Genomic DNA, 19,343 nt, shown 5'->3' with positions numbered 1-19,343 from the left:
TTTCTGCAGCAATGTCAGTGAAGATATCGATTGACGTGTCCACGGTGCTTGGAACGATTGAACATCATGTGAGTGTTTTGTGCTTTACTTGTGAGCATGACAGTCTTCCAAACTCTTGACCATGCTTCAGTTCAAATCTTCTGTAGTTCATCTGTTGTGTCTTTCACATTCTGTCTTCTTCAGTCGCGACAGCTAACTGATGACGAGTTTTTATAAATGAATATAGTGCAAAATGAGATCAAATCATTTTTTAAGGAAAAAATGAAAAAATAAGACTTCAAAAAGAATGGAACTCGTTTATTTTGAGTCAAATGAAGCAAAGGTACGTGAATCAAAGTAAATTAAATGTTGAAAATACCCATTCAAATAGATCAGTTTTCAAGTAGAGAGATTGAGACTCAGCGTATCCGTCTCCATCCTCCACAACTGCCTATGTTACCCCTCCATATCTGCAGTGAAAGATGGTGGACCTAGATCGGTTTTTGTCAAACCATGAGACATACCTATAATCGGTCTTCTCACATAAACATCTCTAGCTTCGGAACCGTTTGACCTACAATTTCGCATGACCACTCTCTGGAAAGGGGAGACCCTCACGAACACGGTGGTATTCTCGATTTTTCTCTACATCCCCCACAAGTGTCAGGAGACTCGTCTGAAGTCAGAACAGTCTATGTGCCAACTTCTGTTTGTAGAATCCAAAATCTTTGGGCTTCAAAGTAATGTGACCCACTTGTCGCAATGTTCTCCGTTTTGCCCTACTTTCCCCACAAGTGTCACAGGCCTAATCTGAAGGTAACCTGTACTGATTAAAATGATATATGTTTTAACCAGGGACCTCTCGCACCGTAAGCGATAATCATACACCTAAACCAACGATGCGTTTGGTCAAAGAATGATCACTTTCCACAAAAATGACGGTCAAGATATGAGTCGATGTCTCCATGTTGCTAATAACCTGCACATAGCATTGGTGGTATAGTGGTGAGCATAGCTGCCTTCCAAGCAGTTGACCCGGGTTCGATTCCCGGCCAATGCAGAGCATGAGAACTTCATTTGTTTTAGGGGCTGGATGTCATTTCAAGTGTATTACATTTGAATCATTATCGTTGTTCGTGGCAGTTAGAATTGCTCCTACATTCTTCAGTTTATCTAAAATAATAAATGTTGTGCGACGTTGAACCAACAAGTGCATATGAAAATAGATTTGCAGTCCTTCGCCAAAACCATTCAGCCATCCTTGTCCTGCGCCCAAGAGGTGATAGTTGGCGTTCCGACCAGTGGCCCAAGATCTGCCTGTCTGAGCTTGTTCAAGGATCTGCAAAAGGGCTCATCCGGGATTTGAGACCCCGGGACCTCTCGCACCCTAAGCGAGAATCATACCCCTAGACCAACAAGCCTTATGCCCATAGTTTTTTCCTTTCTTTCTGCAGCAATGTCAGTGAAGATATCGATTGACGTGTCCACGGTGCTTGGAACGATTGAACATCATGTGAGTGTTTTGTGCTTTACTTGTGAGCATGACAGTCTTCCAAACTCTTGACCATGCTTCAGTTCAAATCTTCTGTAGTTCATCTGTTGTGTCTTTCACATTCTGTCTTCTTCAGTCGCGACAGCTAACTGATGACGAGTTTTTATAAATGAATATAGTGCAAAATGAGATCAAATCATTGTTTTAAGGAAAAAAATGAAAAAATAAGACTTCAAAAAGAATGGAACTCGTTTATTTTGAGTCAAATGAAGCAAAGGTACGTGAATCAAAGTAAATTAATGTTGAAAATACCCATTCAAATAGATCAGTTTTCAAGTAGAGAGATTGAGACTCAGCGTATCCGTCTCCATCCTCCACAACTGCCTATGTTACCCCTCCATATCTGCAGTGAAAGATGGTGGACCTAGATCGGTTTTTGTCAAACCATGAGACATACCTATAATCGGTCTTCTCACATAAACATCTCTAGCTTCGGAACCGTTTGACCTACAATTTCGCATGACCACTCTCTGGAAAGGGGAGACCCTCACGAACACGGTGGTATTCTCGATTTTTCTCTACATCCCCCACAAGTGTCAGGAGACTCGTCTGAAGTCAGAACAGTCTATGTGCCAACTTCTGTTTGTAGAATCCAAAATCTTTGGGCTTCAAAGTAATGTGACCCACTTGTCGCAATGTTCTCCGTTTTGCCCTACTTTCCCCACAAGTGTCACAGGCCTAATCTGAAGGTAACCTGTACTGATTAAAATGATATATGTTTTAACCAGGGACCTCTCGCAACCTAAGCCATAATCATACACCTAAACCAACGATGCGTTTGGTCAAAGAATGATCACTTTCCACAAAAATGACGGTCAAGATATGAGTCGATGTCTCCATGTTGCTAATAACCTGCACATAGCATTGGTGGTATAGTGGTGAGCATAGCTGCCTTCCAAGCAGTTGACCCGGGTTCGATTCCCGGCCAATGCAGAGCATGAGAACTTCATTTGTTTTAGGGGCTGGATGTCATTTCAAGTGTATTACATTTGAATCATTATCGTTGTTCGTGGCAGTTAGAATTGCTCCTACATTCTTCAGTTTATCTAAAATAATAAATGTTGTGCGACGTTGAACCAACAAGTGCATATGAAAATAGATTTGCAGTCCTTCGCCAAAACCATTCAGCCATCCTTGTCCTGCGCCCAAGAGGTGATAGTTGGCGTTCCGACCAGTGGCCCAAGATCTGCCTGTCTGAGCTTGTTCAAGGATCTGCAAAAGGGCTCATCCGGGATTTGAACCCGGGACCTCTCGCACCCTAAGCGAGAATCATACCCCTAGACCAACGAGCCTTATGCCCAAAGCTTTTTTCTTTCTTTCTGCAGCAATGTCAGTGAAGATATCGATTGACGTGTCCACGGTGCTTGGAACGATTGAACATCATGTGAGTGTTTTGTGCTTTACTTGTGAGCATGACAGTCTTCCAAACTCTTGACCATGCTTCAGTTCAAATCTTCTGTAGTTCATCTGTTGTGTCTTTCACATTCTGTCTTCTTCAGTCGCGACAGCTAACTGATGACGAGTTTTTATAAATGAATATAGTGCAAAATGAGATCAAATCATTTTTTAAAGGAAAAATGAAAAAATAAGACTTCAAAAAGAATGGAACTCGTTTATTTTGAGTCAAATGAAGCAAAGGTACGTGAATCAAAGTAAATTAATGTTGAAAATACCCATTCAAATAGATCAGTTTTCAAGTAGAGAGATTGAGACTCAGCGTATCCGTCTCCATCCTCCACAACTGCCTATGTTACCCCTCCATATCTGCAGTGAAAGATGGTGGACCTAGATCGTTTTTGTCAAACCATGAGACATACCTATAATCGGTCTTCTCACATAAACATCTCTAGCTTCGGAACCGTTTGACCTACAATTTCGCATGACCACTCTCTGGAAAGGGGAGACCCTCACGAACACGGTGGTATTCTCGATTTTTCTCTACATCCCCCACAAGTGTCAGGAGACTCGTCTGAAGTCAGAACAGTCTATGTGCCAACTTCTGTTTGTAGAATCCAAAATCTTTGGGCTTCAAAGTAATGTGACCCACTTGTCGCAATGTTCTCCGTTTTGCCCTACTTTCCCCACAAGTGTCACAGGCCTAATCTGAAGGTAACCTGTACTGATTAAAATGATATATGTTTTAACCAGGGACCTCTCGCAACCTAAGCCATAATCATACACCTAAACCAACGATGCGTTTGGTCAAAGAATGATCACTTTCCACAAAAATGACGGTCAAGATATGAGTCGATGTCTCCATGTTGCTAATAACCTGCACATAGCATTGGTGGTATAGTGGTGAGCATAGCTGCCTTCCAAGCAGTTGACCCGGGTTCGATTCCCGGCCAATGCAGAGCATGAGAACTTCATTTGTTTTAGGGGCTGGATGTCATTTCAAGTGTATTACATTTGAATCATTATCGTTGTTCGTGGCAGTTAGAATTGCTCCTACATTCTTCAGTTTATCTAAAATAATAAATGTTGTGCGACGTTGAACCAACAAGTGCATATGAAAATAGATTTGCAGTCCTTCGCCAAAACCATTCAGCCATCCTTGTCCTGCGCCCAAGAGGTGATAGTTGGCGTTCCGACCAGTGGCCCAAGATCTGCCTGTCTGAGCTTGTTCAAGGATCTGCAAAAGGGCTCATCCGGGATTTGAACCCGGGACCTCTCGCACCCTAAGCGAGAATCATACCCCTAGACCAACGAGCCTTATGCCCATAGTTTTTTCTTTCTTTCTGCAGCAATGTCAGTGAAGATATCGATTGACGTGTCCACGGTGCTTGGAACGATTGAACATCATGTGAGTGTTTTGTGTTTTGTGCTTTACTTGTGAGCATGACAGTCTTCCAAACTCTTGACCATGCTTCAGTTCAAATCTTCTGTAGTTCATCTGTTGTGTCTTTCACATTCTGTCTTCTTCAGTCGCGACAGCTAACTGATGACGAGTTTTTATAAATGAATATAGTGCAAAATGAGATCAAATCATTTTTTTAAGGAAAAATGAAAAAATAAGACTTCAAAAAGAATGGAACTCGTTTATTTTGAGTCAAATGAAGCAAAGGTACGTGAATCAAAGTAAATTAATGTTGAAAATACCCATTCAAATAGATCAGTTTTCAAGTAGAGAGATTGAGACTCAGCGTATCCGTCTCCATCCTCCACAACTGCCTATGTTACCCCTCCATATCTGCAGTGAAAGATGGTGGACCTAGATCGGTTTTTGTCAAACCATGAGACATACCTATAATCGGTCTTCTCACATAAACATCTCTAGCTTCGGAACCGTTTGACCTACAATTTCGCATGACCACTCTCTGGAAAGGGAGACCCTCACGAACACGGTGGTATTCTCGATTTTTCTCTACATCCCCCACAAGTGTCAGGAGACTCGTCTGAAGTCAGAACAGTCTATGTGCCAACTTCTGTTTGTAGAATCCAAAATCTTTGGGCTTCAAAGTAATGTGACCCACTTGTCGCAATGTTCTCCGTTTTGCCCTACTTTCCCCACAAGTGTCACAGGCCTAATCTGAAGGTAACCTGTACTGATTAAAATGATATATGTTTTAACCAGGGACCTCTCGCAACCTAAGCCATAATCATACACCTAAACCAACGATGCGTTTGGTCAAAGAATGATCACTTTCCACAAAAATGACGGTCAAGATATGAGTCGATGTCTCCATGTTGCTAATAACCTGCACATAGCATTGGTGGTATAGTGGTGAGCATAGCTGCCTTCCAAGCAGTTGACCCGGGTTCGATTCCCGGCCAATGCAGAGCATGAGAACTTCATTTGTTTTAGGGGCTGGATGTCATTTCAAGTGTATTACATTTGAATCATTATCGTTGTTCGTGGCAGTTAGAATTGCTCCTACATTCTTCAGTTTATCTAAAATAATAAATGTTGTGCGACGTTGAACCAACAAGTGCATATGAAAATAGATTTGCAGTCCTTCGCCAAAACCATTCAGCCATCCTTGTCCTGCGCCCAAGAGGTGATAGTTGGCGTTCCGACCAGTGGCCCAAGATCTGCCTGTCTGAGCTTGTTCAAGGATCTGCAAAAGGGCTCATCCGGGATTTGAACCCGGGACCTCTCGCACCCTAAGCGAGAATCATACCCCTAGACCAACGAGCCTTATGCCCAAACGAGCCTTATTTTTCTTTCTTTCTGCAGCAATGTCAGTGAAGATATCGATTGACGTGTCCACGGTGCTTGGAACGATTGAACATCATGTGAGTGTTTTGTGCTTTACTTGTGAGCATGACAGTCTTCCAAACTCTTGACCATGCTTCAGTTCAAATCTTCTGTAGTTCATCTGTTGTGTCTTTCACATTCTGTCTTCTTCAGTCGCGACAGCTAACTGATGACGAGTTTTTATAAATGAATATAGTGCAAAATGAGATCAAATCATTTTTTAAAGGAAAAAATGAAAAAATAAGACTTCAAAAAGAATGGAACTCGTTTATTTTGAGTCAAATGAAGCAAAGGTACGTGAATCAAAGTAAATTAATGTTGAAAATACCCATTCAAATAGATCAGTTTTCAAGTAGAGAGATTGAGACTCAGCGTATCCGTCTCCATCCTCCACAACTGCCTATGTTACCCCTCCATATCTGCAGTGAAAGATGGTGGACCTAGATCGGTTTTTGTCAAACCATGAGACATACCTATAATCGGTCTTCTCACATAAACATCTCTAGCTTCGGAACCGTTTGACCTACAATTTCGCATGACCACTCTCTGGAAAGGGGAGACCCTCACGAACACGGTGGTATTCTCGATTTTTCTCTACATCCCCCACAAGTGTCAGGAGACTCGTCTGAAGTCAGAACAGTCTATGTGCCAACTTCTGTTTGTAGAATCCAAAATCTTTGGGCTTCAAAGTAATGTGACCCACTTGTCGCAATGTTCTCCGTTTTGCCCTACTTTCCCCACAAGTGTCACAGGCCTAATCTGAAGGTAACCTGTACTGATTAAAATGATATATGTTTTAACCAGGGACCTCTCGCAACCTAAGCCATAATCATACACCTAAACCAACGATGCGTTTGGTCAAAGAATGATCACTTTCCACAAAAATGACGGTCAAGATATGAGTCGATGTCTCCATGTTGCTAATAACCTGCACATAGCATTGGTGGTATAGTGGTGAGCATAGCTGCCTTCCAAGCAGTTGACCCGGGTTCGATTCCCGGCCAATGCAGAGCATGAGAACTTCATTTGTTTTAGGGGCTGGATGTCATTTCAAGTGTATTACATTTGAATCATTATCGTTGTTCGTGGCAGTTAGAATTGCTCCTACATTCTTCAGTTTATCTAAAATAATAAATGTTGTGCGACGTTGAACCAACAAGTGCATATGAAAATAGATTTGCAGTCCTTCGCCAAAACCATTCAGCCATCCTTGTCCTGCGCCCAAGAGGTGATAGTTGGCGTTCCGACCAGTGGCCCAAGATCTGCCTGTCTGAGCTTGTTCAAGGATCTGCAAAAGGGCTCATCCGGGATTTGAACCCGGGACCTCTCGCACCCTAAGCGAGAATCATACCCCTAGACCAACGAGCCTTATGTCCATACGGGATTTGAACCCGGGACCTCTCGCACCCTAAGCGAGAATTTTTCTTTCTTTCTGCAGCAATGTCAGTGAAGATATCGATTGACGTGTCCACGGTGCTTGGAACGATTGAACATCATGTGAGTGTTTTGTGCTTTACTTGTGAGCATGACAGTCTTCCAAACTCTTGACCATGCTTCAGTTCAAATCTTCTGTAGTTCATCTGTTGTGTCTTTCACATTCTGTCTTCTTCAGTCGCGACAGCTAACTGATGACGAGTTTTTATAAATGAATATAGTGCAAAATGAGATCAAATCATTTTTTAAAGGAAAAATGAAAAAATAAGACTTCAAAAAGAATGGAACTCGTTTATTTTGAGTCAAATGAAGCAAAGGTACGTGAATCAAAGTAAATTAATGTTGAAAATACCCATTCAAATAGATCAGTTTTCAAGTAGAGAGATTGAGACTCAGTATCCGTCTCCATCCTCCACAACTGCCTATGTTACCCCTCCATATCTGCAGTGAAAGATGGTGGACCTAGATCGGTTTTTGTCAAACCATGAGACATACCTATAATCGGTCTTCTCACATAAACATCTCTAGCTTCGGAACCGTTTGACCTACAATTTCGCATGACCACTCTCTGGAAAGGGGAGACCCTCACGAACACGGTGGTATTCTCGATTTTTCTCTACATCCCCCACAAGTGTCAGGAGACTCGTCTGAAGTCAGAACAGTCTATGTGCCAACTTCTGTTTGTAGAATCCAAAATCTTTGGGCTTCAAAGTAATGTGACCCACTTGTCGCAATGTTCTCCGTTTTGCCCTACTTTCCCCACAAGTGTCACAGGCCTAATCTGAAGGTAACCTGTACTGATTAAAATGATATATGTTTTAACCAGGGACCTCTCGCAACCTAAGCCATAATCATACACCTAAACCAACGATGCGTTTGGTCAAAGAATGATCACTTTCCACAAAAATGACGGTCAAGATATGAGTCGATGTCTCCATGTTGCTAATAACCTGCACATAGCATTGGTGGTATAGTGGTGAGCATAGCTGCCTTCCAAGCAGTTGACCCGGGTTCGATTCCCGGCCAATGCAGAGCATGAGAACTTCATTTGTTTTAGGGGCTGGATGTCATTTCAAGTGTATTACATTTGAATCATTATCGTTGTTCGTGGCAGTTAGAATTGCTCCTACATTCTTCAGTTTATCTAAAATAATAAATGTTGTGCGACGTTGAACCAACAAGTGCATATGAAAATAGATTTGCAGTCCTTCGCCAAAACCATTCAGCCATCCTTGTCCTGCGCCCAAGAGGTGATAGTTGGCGTTCCGACCAGTGGCCCAAGATCTGCCTGTCTGAGCTTGTTCAAGGATCTGCAAAAGGGCTCATCCGGGATTTGAACCCGGGACCTCTCGCACCCTAAGCGAGAATCATACCCCTAGACCAACGAGCCTTATGCCCATAGTTTTTTCTTTCTTTCTGCAGCAATGTCAGTGAAGATATCGATTGACGTGTCCACGGTGCTTGGAACGATTGAACATCATGTGAGTGTTTTGTGCTTTACTTGTGAGCATGACAGTCTTCCAAACTCTTGACCATGCTTCAGTTCAAATCTTCTGTAGTTCATCTGTTGTGTCTTTCACATTCTGTCTTCTTCAGTCGCGACAGCTAACTGATGACGAGTTTTTATAAATGAATATAGTGCAAAATGAGATCAAATCATTTTTTAAAGGAAAAATGAAAAAATAAGACTTCAAAAAGAATGGAACTCGTTTATTTTGAGTCAAATGAAGCAAAGGACGTGAATCAAAGTAAATTAATGTTGAAAATACCCATTCAAATAGATCAGTTTTCAAGTAGAGAGATTGAGACTCAGCGTATCCGTCTCCATCCTCCACAACTGCCTATGTTACCCCTCCATATCTGCAGTGAAAGATGGTGGACCTAGATCGGTTTTTGTCAAACCATGAGACATACCTATAATCGGTCTTCTCACATAAACATCTCTAGCTTCGGAACCGTTTGACCTACAATTTCGCATGACCACTCTCTGGAAAGGGGAGACCCTCACGAACACGGTGGTATTCTCGATTTTTCTCTACATCCCCCACAAGTGTCAGGAGACTCGTCTGAAGTCAGAACAGTCTATGTGCCAACTTCTGTTTGTAGAATCCAAAATCTTTGGGCTTCAAAGTAATGTGACCCACTTGTCGCAATGTTCTCCGTTTTGCCCTACTTTCCCCACAAGTGTCACAGGCCTAATCTGAAGGTAACCTGTACTGATTAAAATGATATATGTTTTAACCAGGGACCTCTCGCAACCTAAGCCATAATCATACACCTAAACCAACGATGCGTTTGGTCAAAGAATGATCACTTTCCACAAAAATGACGGTCAAGATATGAGTCGATGTCTCCATGTTGCTAATAACCTGCACATAGCATTGGTGGTATAGTGGTGAGCATAGCTGCCTTCCAAGCAGTTGACCCGGGTTCGATTCCCGGCCAATGCAGAGCATGAGAACTTCATTTTTTTAGGGGCTGGATGTCATTTCAAGTGTATTACATTTGAATCATTATCGTTGTTCGTGGCAGTTAGAATTGCTCCTACATTCTTCAGTTTATCTAAAATAATAAATGTTGTGCGACGTTGAACCAACAAGTGCATATGAAAATAGATTTGCAGTCCTTCGCCAAAACCATTCAGCCATCCTTGTCCTGCGCCCAAGAGGTGATAGTTGGCGTTCCGACCAGTGGCCCAAGATCTGCCTGTCTGAGCTTGTTCAAGGATCTGCAAGCTTGTTCAAGGATCTGCAAAGGCTCATCCGGGATTTGAACCCGGGACCTCTCGCACCCTAAGCGAGAATCATACCCCTAGACCAACGAGCCTTATGCCCATACTTTCTTTCTTTCTGCAGCAATGTCAGTGAAGATATCGATTGACGTGTCCACGGTGCTTGGAACGATTGAACATCATGTGAGTGTTTTGTGCTTTACTTGTGAGCATGACAGTCTTCCAAACTCTTGACCATGCTTCAGTTCAAATCTTCTGTAGTTCATCTGTTGTGTCTTTCACATTCTGTCTTCTTCAGTCGCGACAGCTAACTGATGACGAGTTTTTATAAATGAATATAGTGCAAAATGAGATCAAATCATTTTTTAAAGGAAAAATGAAAAAATAAGACTTCAAAAAGAATGGAACTCGTTTATTTTGAGTCAAATGAAGCAAAGGTACGTGAATCAAAGTAAATTAATGTTGAAAATACCCATTCAAATAGATCAGTTTTCAAGTAGAGAGATTGAGACTCAGCGTTCCGTCTCCATCCTCCACAACTGCCTATGTTACCCCTCCATATCTGCAGTGAAAGATGGTGGACCTAGATCGTTTTTGTCAAACCATGAGACATACCTATAATCGGTCTTCTCACATAAACATCTCTAGCTTCGGAACCGTTTGACCTACAATTTCGCATGACCACTCTCTGGAAAGGGGAGACCCTCACGAACACGGTGGTATTCTCGATTTTTCTCTACATCCCCCACAAGTGTCAGGAGACTCGTCTGAAGTCAGAACAGTCTATGTGCCAACTTCTGTTTGTAGAATCCAAAATCTTTGGGCTTCAAAGTAATGTGACCCACTTGTCGCAATGTTCTCCGTTTTGCCCTACTTTCCCCACAAGTGTCACAGGCCTAATCTGAAGGTAACCTGTACTGATTAAAATGATATATGTTTTAACCAGGGACCTCTCGCAACCTAAGCCATAATCATACACCTAAACCAACGATGCGTTTGGTCAAAGAATGATCACTTTCCACAAAAATGACGGTCAAGATATGAGTCGATGTCTCCATGTTGCTAATAACCTGCACATAGCATTGGTGGTATAGTGGTGAGCATAGCTGCCTTCCAAGCAGTTGACCCGGGTTCGATTCCCGGCCAATGCAGAGCATGAGAACTTCATTTGTTTTAGGGGCTGGATGTCATTTCAAGTGTATTACATTTGAATCATTATCGTTGTTCGTGGCAGTTAGAATTGCTCCTACATTCTTCAGTTTATCTAAAATAATAAATGTTGTGCGACGTTGAACCAACAAGTGCATATGAAAATAGATTTGCAGTCCTTCGCCAAAACCATTCAGCCATCCTTGTCCTGCGCCCAAGAGGTGATAGTTGGCGTTCCGACCAGTGGCCCAAGATCTGCCTGTCTGAGCTTGTTCAAGGATCTGCAAAAGGGCTCATCCGGGATTTGAACCCGGGACCTCTCGCACCCTAAGCGAGAATCATACCCCTAGACCAACGAGCCTTATGCCCATACTTTCTTTCTTTCTGCAGCAATGTCAGTGAAGAATGCAGCAATGTCAGTGAAGATATCGATTGACGTGTCCACGGTGCTTGGAACGATTGAACATCATGTGAGTGTTTTGTGCTTTACTTGTGAGCATGACAGTCTTCCAAACTCTTGACCATGCTTCAGTTCAAATCTTCTGTAGTTCATCTGTTGTGTCTTTCACATTCTGTCTTCTTCAGTCGCGACAGCTAACTGATGACGAGTTTTTATAAATGAATATAGTGCAAAATGAGATCAAATCATTTTTTAAAGGAAAAAAATGAAAAAATAAGACTTCAAAAAGAATGGAACTCGTTTATTTTGAGTCAAATGAAGCAAAGGTACGTGAATCAAAGTAAATTAATGTTGAAAATACCCATTCAAATAGATCAGTTTTCAAGTAGAGAGATTGAGACTCAGCGTATCCGTCTCCATCCTCCACAACTGCCTATGTTACCCCTCCATATCTGCAGTGAAAGATGGTGGACCTAGATCGGTTTTTGTCAAACCATGAGACATACCTATAATCGGTCTTCTCACATAAACATCTCTAGCTTCGGAACCGTTTGACCTACAATTTCGCATGACCACTCTCTGGAAAGGGGAGACCCTCACGAACACGGTGGTATTCTCGATTTTTCTCTACATCCCCCACAAGTGTCAGGAGACTCGTCTGAAGTCAGAACAGTCTATGTGCCAACTTCTGTTTGTAGAATCCAAAATCTTTGGGCTTCAAAGTAATGTGACCCACTTGTCGCAATGTTCTCCGTTTTGCCCTACTTTCCCCACAAGTGTCACAGGCCTAATCTGAAGGTAACCTGTACTGATTAAAATGATATATGTTTTAACCAGGGACCTCTCGCAACCTAAGCCATAATCATACACCTAAACCAACGATGCGTTTGGTCAAAGAATGATCACTTTCCACAAAAATGACGGTCAAGATATGAGTCGATGTCTCCATGTTGCTAATAACCTGCACATAGCATTGGTGGTATAGTGGTGAGCATAGCTGCCTTCCAAGCAGTTGACCCGGGTTCGATTCCCGGCCAATGCAGAGCATGAGAACTTCATTTGTTTTAGGGGCTGGATGTCATTTCAAGTGTATTACATTTGAATCATTATCGTTGTTCGTGGCAGTTAGAATTGCTCCTACATTCTTCAGTTTATCTAAAATAATAAATGTTGTGCGACGTTGAACCAACAAGTGCATATGAAAATAGATTTGCAGTCCTTCGCCAAAACCATTCAGCCATCCTTGTCCTGCGCCCAAGAGGTGATAGTTGGCGTTCCGACCAGTGGCCCAAGATCTGCCTGTCTGAGCTTGTTCAAGGATCTGCAAAAGGGCTCATCCGGGATTTGAACCCGGGACCTCTCGCACCCTAAGCGAGAATCATACCCCTAGACCAACGAGCCTTATGCCCATACTTTCTTTCTTTCTGCAGCAATGTCAGTGAAGATATCGATTGACGTGTCCACGGTGCTTGGAACGATTGAACATCATGTGAGTGTTTTGTGCTTTACTTGTGAGCATGACAGTCTTCCAAACTCTTGACCATGCTTCAGTTCAAATCTTCTGTAGTTCATCTGTTGTGTCTTTCACATTCTGTCTTCTTCAGTCGCGACAGCTAACTGATGACGAGTTTTTATAAATGAATATAGTGCAAAATGAGATCAAATCATTTTTTAAGGAAAAATGAAAAAATAAGACTTCAAAAAGAATGGAACTCGTTTATTTTGAGTCAAATGAAGCAAAGGTACGTGAATCAAAGTAAATTAATGTTGAAAATACCCATTCAAATAGATCAGTTTTCAAGTAGAGAGATTGAGACTCAGCGTATCCGTCTCCATCCTCCACAACTGCCTATGTTACCCCTCCATATCTGCAGTGAAAGATGGTGGACCTAGATCGTTTTTGTCAAACCATGAGACATACCTATAATCGGTCTTCTCATAAACATCTCTAGCTTCGGAACCGTTTGACCTACAATTTCGCATGACCACTCTCTGGAAAGGGGAGACCCTCACGAACACGGTGGTATTCTCGATTTTTCTCTACATCCCCCACAAGTGTCAGGAGACTCGTCTGAAGTCAGAACAGTCTATGTGCCAACTTCTGTTTGTAGAATCCAAAATCTTTGGGCTTCAAAGTAATGTGACCCACTTGTCGCAATGTTCTCCGTTTTGCCCTACTTTCCCCACAAGTGTCACAGGCCTAATCTGAAGGTAACCTGTACTGATTAAAATGATATATGTTTTAACCAGGGACCTCTCGCAACCTAAGCCATAATCATACACCTAAACCAACGATGCGTTTGGTCAAAGAATGATCACTTTCCACAAAAATGACGGTCAAGATATGAGTCGATGTCTCCATGTTGCTAATAACCTGCACATAGCATTGGTGGTATAGTGGTGAGCATAGCTGCCTTCCAAGCAGTTGACCCGGGTTCGATTCCCGGCCAATGCAGAGCATGAGAACTTCATTTGTTTTAGGGGCTGGATGTCATTTCAAGTGTATTACATTTGAATCATTATCGTTGTTCGTGGCAGTTAGAATTGCTCCTACATTCTTCAGTTTATCTAAAATAATAAATGTTGTGCGACGTTGAACCAACAAGTGCATATGAAAATAGATTTGCAGTCCTTCGCCAAAACCATTCAGCCATCCTTGTCCTGCGCCCAAGAGGTGATAGTTGGCGTTCCGACCAGTGGCCCAAGATCTGCCTGTCTGAGCTTGTTCAAGGATCTGCAAAAGGGCTCATCCGGGATTTGAACCCGGGACCTCTCGCACCCTAAGCGAGAATCATACCCCTAGACCAACGAGCCTTATTATGCCCAAAGTGCCTTTTTTCTTTCTTTCTGCAGCAATGTCAGTGAAGATATCGATTGACGTGTCCACGGTGCTTGGAACGATTGAACATCATGTGAGTGTTTTGTGCTTTACTTGTGAGCATGACAGTCTTCCAAACTCTTGACCATGCTTCAGTTCAAATCTTCTGTAGTTCATCTGTTGTGTCTTTCACATTCTGTCTTCTTCAGTCGCGACAGCTAACTGATGACGAGTTTTTATAAATGAATATAGTGCAAAATGAGATCAAATCATTTTTTAAAGGAAAAATGAAAAAATAAGACTTCAAAAAGAATGGAACTCGTTTATTTTGAGTCAAATGAAGCAAAGGTACGTGAATCAAAGTAAATTAATGTTGAAAATACCCATTCAAATAGATCAGTTTTCAAGTAGAGAGATTGAGACTCAGCGTATCCGTCTCCATCCTCCACAACTGCCTATGTTACCCCTCCATATCTGCAGTGAAAGATGGTGGACCTAGATCGGTTTTTGTCAAACCATGAGACATACCTATAATCGGTCTTCTCACATAAACATCTCTAGCTTCGGAACCGTTTGACCTACAATTTCGCATGACCACTCTCTGGAAAGGGGAGACCCTCACGAACACGGTGGTATTCTCGATTTTTCTCTACATCCCCCACAAGTGTCAGGAGACTCGTCTGAAGTCAGAACAGTCTATGTGCCAACTTCTGTTTGTAGAATCCAAAATCTTTGGGCTTCAAAGTAATGTGACCCACTTGTCGCAATGTTCTCCGTTTTGCCCTACTTTCCCCACAAGTGTCACAGGCCTAATCTGAAGGTAACCTGTACTGATTAAAATGATATATGTTTTAACCAGGGACCTCTCGCAACCTAAGCCATAATCATACACCTAAACCAACGATCGTTTGGTCAAAGAATGATCACTTTCCACAAAAATGACGGTCAAGATATGAGTCGATGTCTCCATGTTGCTAATAACCTGCACATAGCATTGGTGGTATAGTGGTGAGCATAGCTGCCTTCCAAGCAGTTGACCCGGGTTCGATTCCCGGCCAATGCAGAGCATGAGAACTTCATTTGTTTTAGGGGCTGGATGTCATTTCAAGTGTATTACATTTGAATCATTATCGTTGTTCGTGGCAGTTAGAATTGCTCCTACATTCTTCAGTTTATCTAAAATAATAAATGTTGTGCGACGTTGAACCAACAAGTGCATATGAAAATAGATTTGCAGTCCTTCGCCAAAACCATTCAGCCATCCTTGTCCTGCGCCCAAGAGGTGATAGTTGGCGTTCCGACCAGTGGCCCAAGATCTGCCTGTCTGAGCTTGTTCAAGGATCTGCAAAAGGGCTCATCCGGGATTTGAACCCGGGACCTCTCGCACCCTAAGCGAGAATCATACCCCTAGACCAACGAGCCTTATGCCCATAGTTTTTTTCTTTCTTTCTGCAGCAATGTCAGTGAAGATATCGATTGACGTGTCCACGGTGCTTGGAACGATTGAACATCATGTGAGTGTTTTGTGCTTTACTTGTGAGCATGACAGTCTTCCAAACTCTTGACCATGCTTCAGTTCAAATCTTCTGTAGTTCATCTGTTGTGTCTTTCACATTCTGTCTTCTTCAGTCGCGACAGCTAACTGATGACGAGTTTTTATAAATGAATATAGTGCAAAATGAGATCAAATCATTTTTTAAGGAAAAATGAAAAAATAAGACTTCAAAAAGAATGGAACTCGTTTATTTTGAGTCAAATGAAGCAAAGGTACGTGAATCAAAGTAAATTAATGTTGAAAATACCCATTCAAATAGATCAGTTTTCAAGTAGAGAGATTGAGACTCAGCGTATCCGTCTCCATCCTCCACAACTGCCTATGTTACCCCTCCATATCTGCAGTGAAAGATGGTGGACCTAGATCGGTTTTTGTCAAACCATGAGACATACCTATAATCGGTCTTCTCACATAAACATCTCTAGCTTCGGAACCGTTTGACCTACAATTTCGCATGACCACTCTCTGGAAAGGGGAGACCCTCACGAACACGGTGGTATTCTCGATTTTTCTCATCCCCCACAAGTGTCAGGAGACTCGTCTGAAGTCAGAACAGTCTATGTGCCAACTTCTGTTTGTAGAATCCAAAATCTTTGGGCTTCAAAGTAATGTGACCCACTTGTCGCAATGTTCTCCGTTTTGCCCTACTTTCCCCACAAGTGTCACAGGCCTAATCTGAAGGTAACCTGTACTGATTAAAATGATATATGTTTTAACCAGGGACCTCTCGCAACCTAAGCCATAATCATACACCTAAACCAACGATGCGTTTGGTCAAAGAATGATCACTTTCCACAAAAATGACGGTCAAGATATGAGTCGATGTCTCCATGTTGCTAATAACCTGCACATAGCATTGGTGGTATAGTGGTGAGCATAGCTGCCTTCCAAGCAGTTGACCCGGGTTCGATTCCCGGCCAATGCAGAGCATGAGAACTTCATTTGTTTTAGGGGCTGGATGTCATTTCAAGTGTATTACATTTGAATCATTATCGTTGTTCGTGGCAGTTAGAATTGCTCCTACATTCTTCAGTTTATCTAAAATAATAAATGTTGTGCGACGTTGAACCAACAAGTGCATATGAAAATAGATTTGCAGTCCTTCGCCAAAACCATTCAGCCATCCTTGTCCTGCGCCCAAGAGGTGATAGTTGGCGTTCCGACCAGTGGCCCAAGATCTGCCTGTCTGAGCTTGTTCAAGGATCTGCAAAAGGGCTCATCCGGGATTTGAACCCGGGACCTCTCGCACCCTAAGCGAGAATCATACCCCTAGACCAACGAGCCTTATGCCCATAGTTTTTTCTTTCTTTCTGCAGCAATGTCAGTGAAGATATCGATTGACGTGTCCACGGTGCTTGGAACGATTGAACATCATGTGAGTGTTTTGTGCTTTACTTGTGAGCATGACAGTCTTCCAAACTCTTGACCATGCTTCAGTTCAAATCTTCTGTAGTTCATCTGTTGTGTCTTTCACATTCTGTCTTCTTCAGTCGCGACAGCTAACTGATGACGAGTTTTTATAAATGAATATAGTGCAAAATGAGATCAAATCATTTTTTAAGGAAAAATGAAAAAATAAGACTTCAAAAAGAATGGAACTCGTTTATTTTGAGTCAAATGAAGCAAAGGTACGTGAATCAAAGTAAATTAATGTTGAAAATACCCATTCAAATAGATCAGTTTTCAAGTAGAGAGATTGAGACTCAGCGTATCCGTCTCCATCCTCCACAACTGCCTATGTTACCCCTCCATATCTGCAGTGAAAGATGGTGGACCTAGATCGTTTTTGTCAAACCATGAGACATACCTATAATCGGTCTTCTCATAAACATCTCTAGCTTCGGAACCGTTTGACCTACAATTTCGCATGACCACTCTCTGGAAAGGGGAGACCCTCACGAACACGGTGGTATTCTCGATTTTTCTCTACATCCCCCACAAGTGTCAGGAGACTCGTCTGAAGTCAGAACAGTCTATGTGCCAACTTCTGTTTGTAGAATCCAAAATCTTTGGGCTTCAAAGTAATGTGACCCACTTGTCGCAATGTTCTCCGTTTTGCCCTACGTTCCCCACAAGTGTCACGGGCCTAATCTGAAGGTAACCTGTACTGATTAAAGTGATAAATGTTTTAACCAGGGACCTCTCGCAACCTAAGCCATAATCATACACCTAAACCAACGATCCGTTTGGTCAAAGAATTATCACTTTCCACAAAAATGACGGTCAAGATATGAGTCGATGTCTCCATGTTGCTAATGACCTGCACATAGCATTGGTGGTATAGTGGTGAGCATAGCTGCCTTCCAAACAGTTGACCCAGGGTCGATTCCCGGCCAATGCAGAGCATGAGAAATTCATCTGTTTTAGGGGCTGGATGTCATTTCAAGTGTATTACATTTGAATCATTATCGTTGTTCGTGGCAGTTAGAATTGCTCCTACATTCTTCAGTTTATCTAAAATAATAAATGTTGTGCGACGTTGAACCAACAAGTGCATATGAAAATAGATTTGCAGTCCTTCGCCAAAACCATTCAGCCATCCTTGTCCTGCGCCCAAGAGGTGATAGTTGGCATTCCGACCATTGGCCCAAGATCTGCCTGTCTGAGCTTGTTCAAGGATCTGCAAAAGGGCTCATCCGGGATTTGAACCCGGGACCTCTCGCACCCTAAGCGAGAATCATACCCCTAGACCAACGAGCCTTATGCCCAAAGTGTTTTTCTTTCTTTCTGCAGCAATGTCAGTGAAGATATCGATTGACGTGTCCACGGTGCTTGGAACGATTGAACATCATGTGAGTGTTTTGTGCTTTACTTGTGAGCATGACAGTCTTCCAAACTCTTGACCATGCTTCAGTTCAAATCTTCTGTAGTTCATCTGTTGTGTCTTTCACATTCTGTCTTCTTCAGTCGCGACAGCTAACTGATGACGAGTTTTTATAAATGAATATAGTGCAAAATGAGATCAAATCATTTTTTTAAGGAAAAATGAAAAAATAAGACTTCAAAAAGAATGGAACTCGTTTATTTTGAGTCAAATGAAGCAAAGGTACGTGAATCAAAGTAAATTAATGTTGAAAATACCCATTCAAATAGATCAGTTTTCAACGAGAGAGAGATTGAGACTCAGCGTATCCGTCTCCATCCTCCACAACTGCCTATGTTACCCCTCCATATCTGCAGTGAAAGATGGTGGACCTAGATCGGTTTTTGTCAAACCATGAGACATACCTATAATCGGTCTTCTCACATAAACATCTCTAGCTTCGGAACCGTTTGACCTACAATTTCGCATGACCACTCTCTGGAAAGGGGAGACCCTCACGAACACGGTGGTATTCTCGATTTTTCTCTACATCCCCCACAAGTGTCAGGAGACTCGTCTGAAGTCAGAACAGTCTATGTGCCAACTTCTGTTTGTAGAATCCAAAATCTTTGGGCTTCAAAGTAATGTGACCCACTTGTCGCAATGTTCTCCGTTTTGCCCTACTTTCCCCACAAGTGTCACAGGCCTAATCTGAAGGTAACCT

General features: G+C 42.3%; 24 non-coding genes across 24 annotated transcripts; 12 read left to right on the top strand and 12 right to left on the bottom strand.

Moving 5' to 3' along the window:
- Positions 1–967: 967 nt before the first annotated feature.
- Positions 968–1,039, top strand: trnag-ucc. The gene has a single exon. It is a non-coding gene; the product is annotated as a tRNA-Gly (tRNA).
- Positions 1,040–2,392: 1,353 nt separating this feature from the next.
- On the top strand, positions 2,393–2,464 carry trnag-ucc. The gene has a single exon. It is a non-coding gene; the product is annotated as a tRNA-Gly (tRNA).
- Positions 2,465–2,751: 287 nt separating this feature from the next.
- Positions 2,752–2,823, bottom strand: trnap-agg. The gene has a single exon. It is a non-coding gene; the product is annotated as a tRNA-Pro (tRNA).
- Positions 2,824–3,812: 989 nt separating this feature from the next.
- On the top strand, positions 3,813–3,884 carry trnag-ucc. Its single transcript has one exon. It is a non-coding gene; the product is annotated as a tRNA-Gly (tRNA).
- A 287-nt stretch (positions 3,885–4,171) lies between these two features.
- On the bottom strand, positions 4,172–4,243 carry trnap-agg. The gene has a single exon. It is a non-coding gene; the product is annotated as a tRNA-Pro (tRNA).
- A 995-nt stretch (positions 4,244–5,238) lies between these two features.
- On the top strand, positions 5,239–5,310 carry trnag-ucc. The gene has a single exon. It is a non-coding gene; the product is annotated as a tRNA-Gly (tRNA).
- Positions 5,311–5,597: 287 nt separating this feature from the next.
- On the bottom strand, positions 5,598–5,669 carry trnap-agg. Its single transcript has one exon. It is a non-coding gene; the product is annotated as a tRNA-Pro (tRNA).
- Positions 5,670–6,666: 997 nt separating this feature from the next.
- trnag-ucc lies at positions 6,667–6,738 on the top strand. The gene has a single exon. It is a non-coding gene; the product is annotated as a tRNA-Gly (tRNA).
- Positions 6,739–7,025: 287 nt separating this feature from the next.
- trnap-agg lies at positions 7,026–7,097 on the bottom strand. The gene has a single exon. It is a non-coding gene; the product is annotated as a tRNA-Pro (tRNA).
- Positions 7,098–8,122: 1,025 nt separating this feature from the next.
- On the top strand, positions 8,123–8,194 carry trnag-ucc. The gene has a single exon. It is a non-coding gene; the product is annotated as a tRNA-Gly (tRNA).
- A 287-nt stretch (positions 8,195–8,481) lies between these two features.
- Positions 8,482–8,553, bottom strand: trnap-agg. Its single transcript has one exon. It is a non-coding gene; the product is annotated as a tRNA-Pro (tRNA).
- Positions 8,554–9,541: 988 nt separating this feature from the next.
- trnag-ucc lies at positions 9,542–9,613 on the top strand. The gene has a single exon. It is a non-coding gene; the product is annotated as a tRNA-Gly (tRNA).
- A 304-nt stretch (positions 9,614–9,917) lies between these two features.
- trnap-agg lies at positions 9,918–9,989 on the bottom strand. The gene has a single exon. It is a non-coding gene; the product is annotated as a tRNA-Pro (tRNA).
- A 984-nt stretch (positions 9,990–10,973) lies between these two features.
- On the top strand, positions 10,974–11,045 carry trnag-ucc. The gene has a single exon. It is a non-coding gene; the product is annotated as a tRNA-Gly (tRNA).
- Positions 11,046–11,332: 287 nt separating this feature from the next.
- Positions 11,333–11,404, bottom strand: trnap-agg. The gene has a single exon. It is a non-coding gene; the product is annotated as a tRNA-Pro (tRNA).
- A 1,009-nt stretch (positions 11,405–12,413) lies between these two features.
- Positions 12,414–12,485, top strand: trnag-ucc. The gene has a single exon. It is a non-coding gene; the product is annotated as a tRNA-Gly (tRNA).
- A 287-nt stretch (positions 12,486–12,772) lies between these two features.
- trnap-agg lies at positions 12,773–12,844 on the bottom strand. Its single transcript has one exon. It is a non-coding gene; the product is annotated as a tRNA-Pro (tRNA).
- A 982-nt stretch (positions 12,845–13,826) lies between these two features.
- Positions 13,827–13,898, top strand: trnag-ucc. Its single transcript has one exon. It is a non-coding gene; the product is annotated as a tRNA-Gly (tRNA).
- A 287-nt stretch (positions 13,899–14,185) lies between these two features.
- trnap-agg lies at positions 14,186–14,257 on the bottom strand. The gene has a single exon. It is a non-coding gene; the product is annotated as a tRNA-Pro (tRNA).
- Positions 14,258–15,252: 995 nt separating this feature from the next.
- On the top strand, positions 15,253–15,324 carry trnag-ucc. The gene has a single exon. It is a non-coding gene; the product is annotated as a tRNA-Gly (tRNA).
- A 287-nt stretch (positions 15,325–15,611) lies between these two features.
- trnap-agg lies at positions 15,612–15,683 on the bottom strand. Its single transcript has one exon. It is a non-coding gene; the product is annotated as a tRNA-Pro (tRNA).
- Positions 15,684–16,669: 986 nt separating this feature from the next.
- Positions 16,670–16,741, top strand: trnag-ucc. The gene has a single exon. It is a non-coding gene; the product is annotated as a tRNA-Gly (tRNA).
- Positions 16,742–17,028: 287 nt separating this feature from the next.
- trnap-agg lies at positions 17,029–17,100 on the bottom strand. Its single transcript has one exon. It is a non-coding gene; the product is annotated as a tRNA-Pro (tRNA).
- Positions 17,101–18,444: 1,344 nt separating this feature from the next.
- Positions 18,445–18,516, bottom strand: trnap-agg. Its single transcript has one exon. It is a non-coding gene; the product is annotated as a tRNA-Pro (tRNA).
- Between the last annotated feature and the right edge of the window lie 827 nt (positions 18,517–19,343).

This window comes from Oncorhynchus gorbuscha, linkage group LG03 (genome assembly GCF_021184085.1).
Source record: "Oncorhynchus gorbuscha isolate QuinsamMale2020 ecotype Even-year linkage group LG03, OgorEven_v1.0, whole genome shotgun sequence".
Classification (NCBI taxonomy): Eukaryota; Metazoa; Chordata; class Actinopteri; order Salmoniformes; family Salmonidae; genus Oncorhynchus; species Oncorhynchus gorbuscha.
The sequence above is the reverse complement of the archived record's forward strand: the minus strand, read 5'-3'. Positions and strand labels throughout refer to the sequence as shown.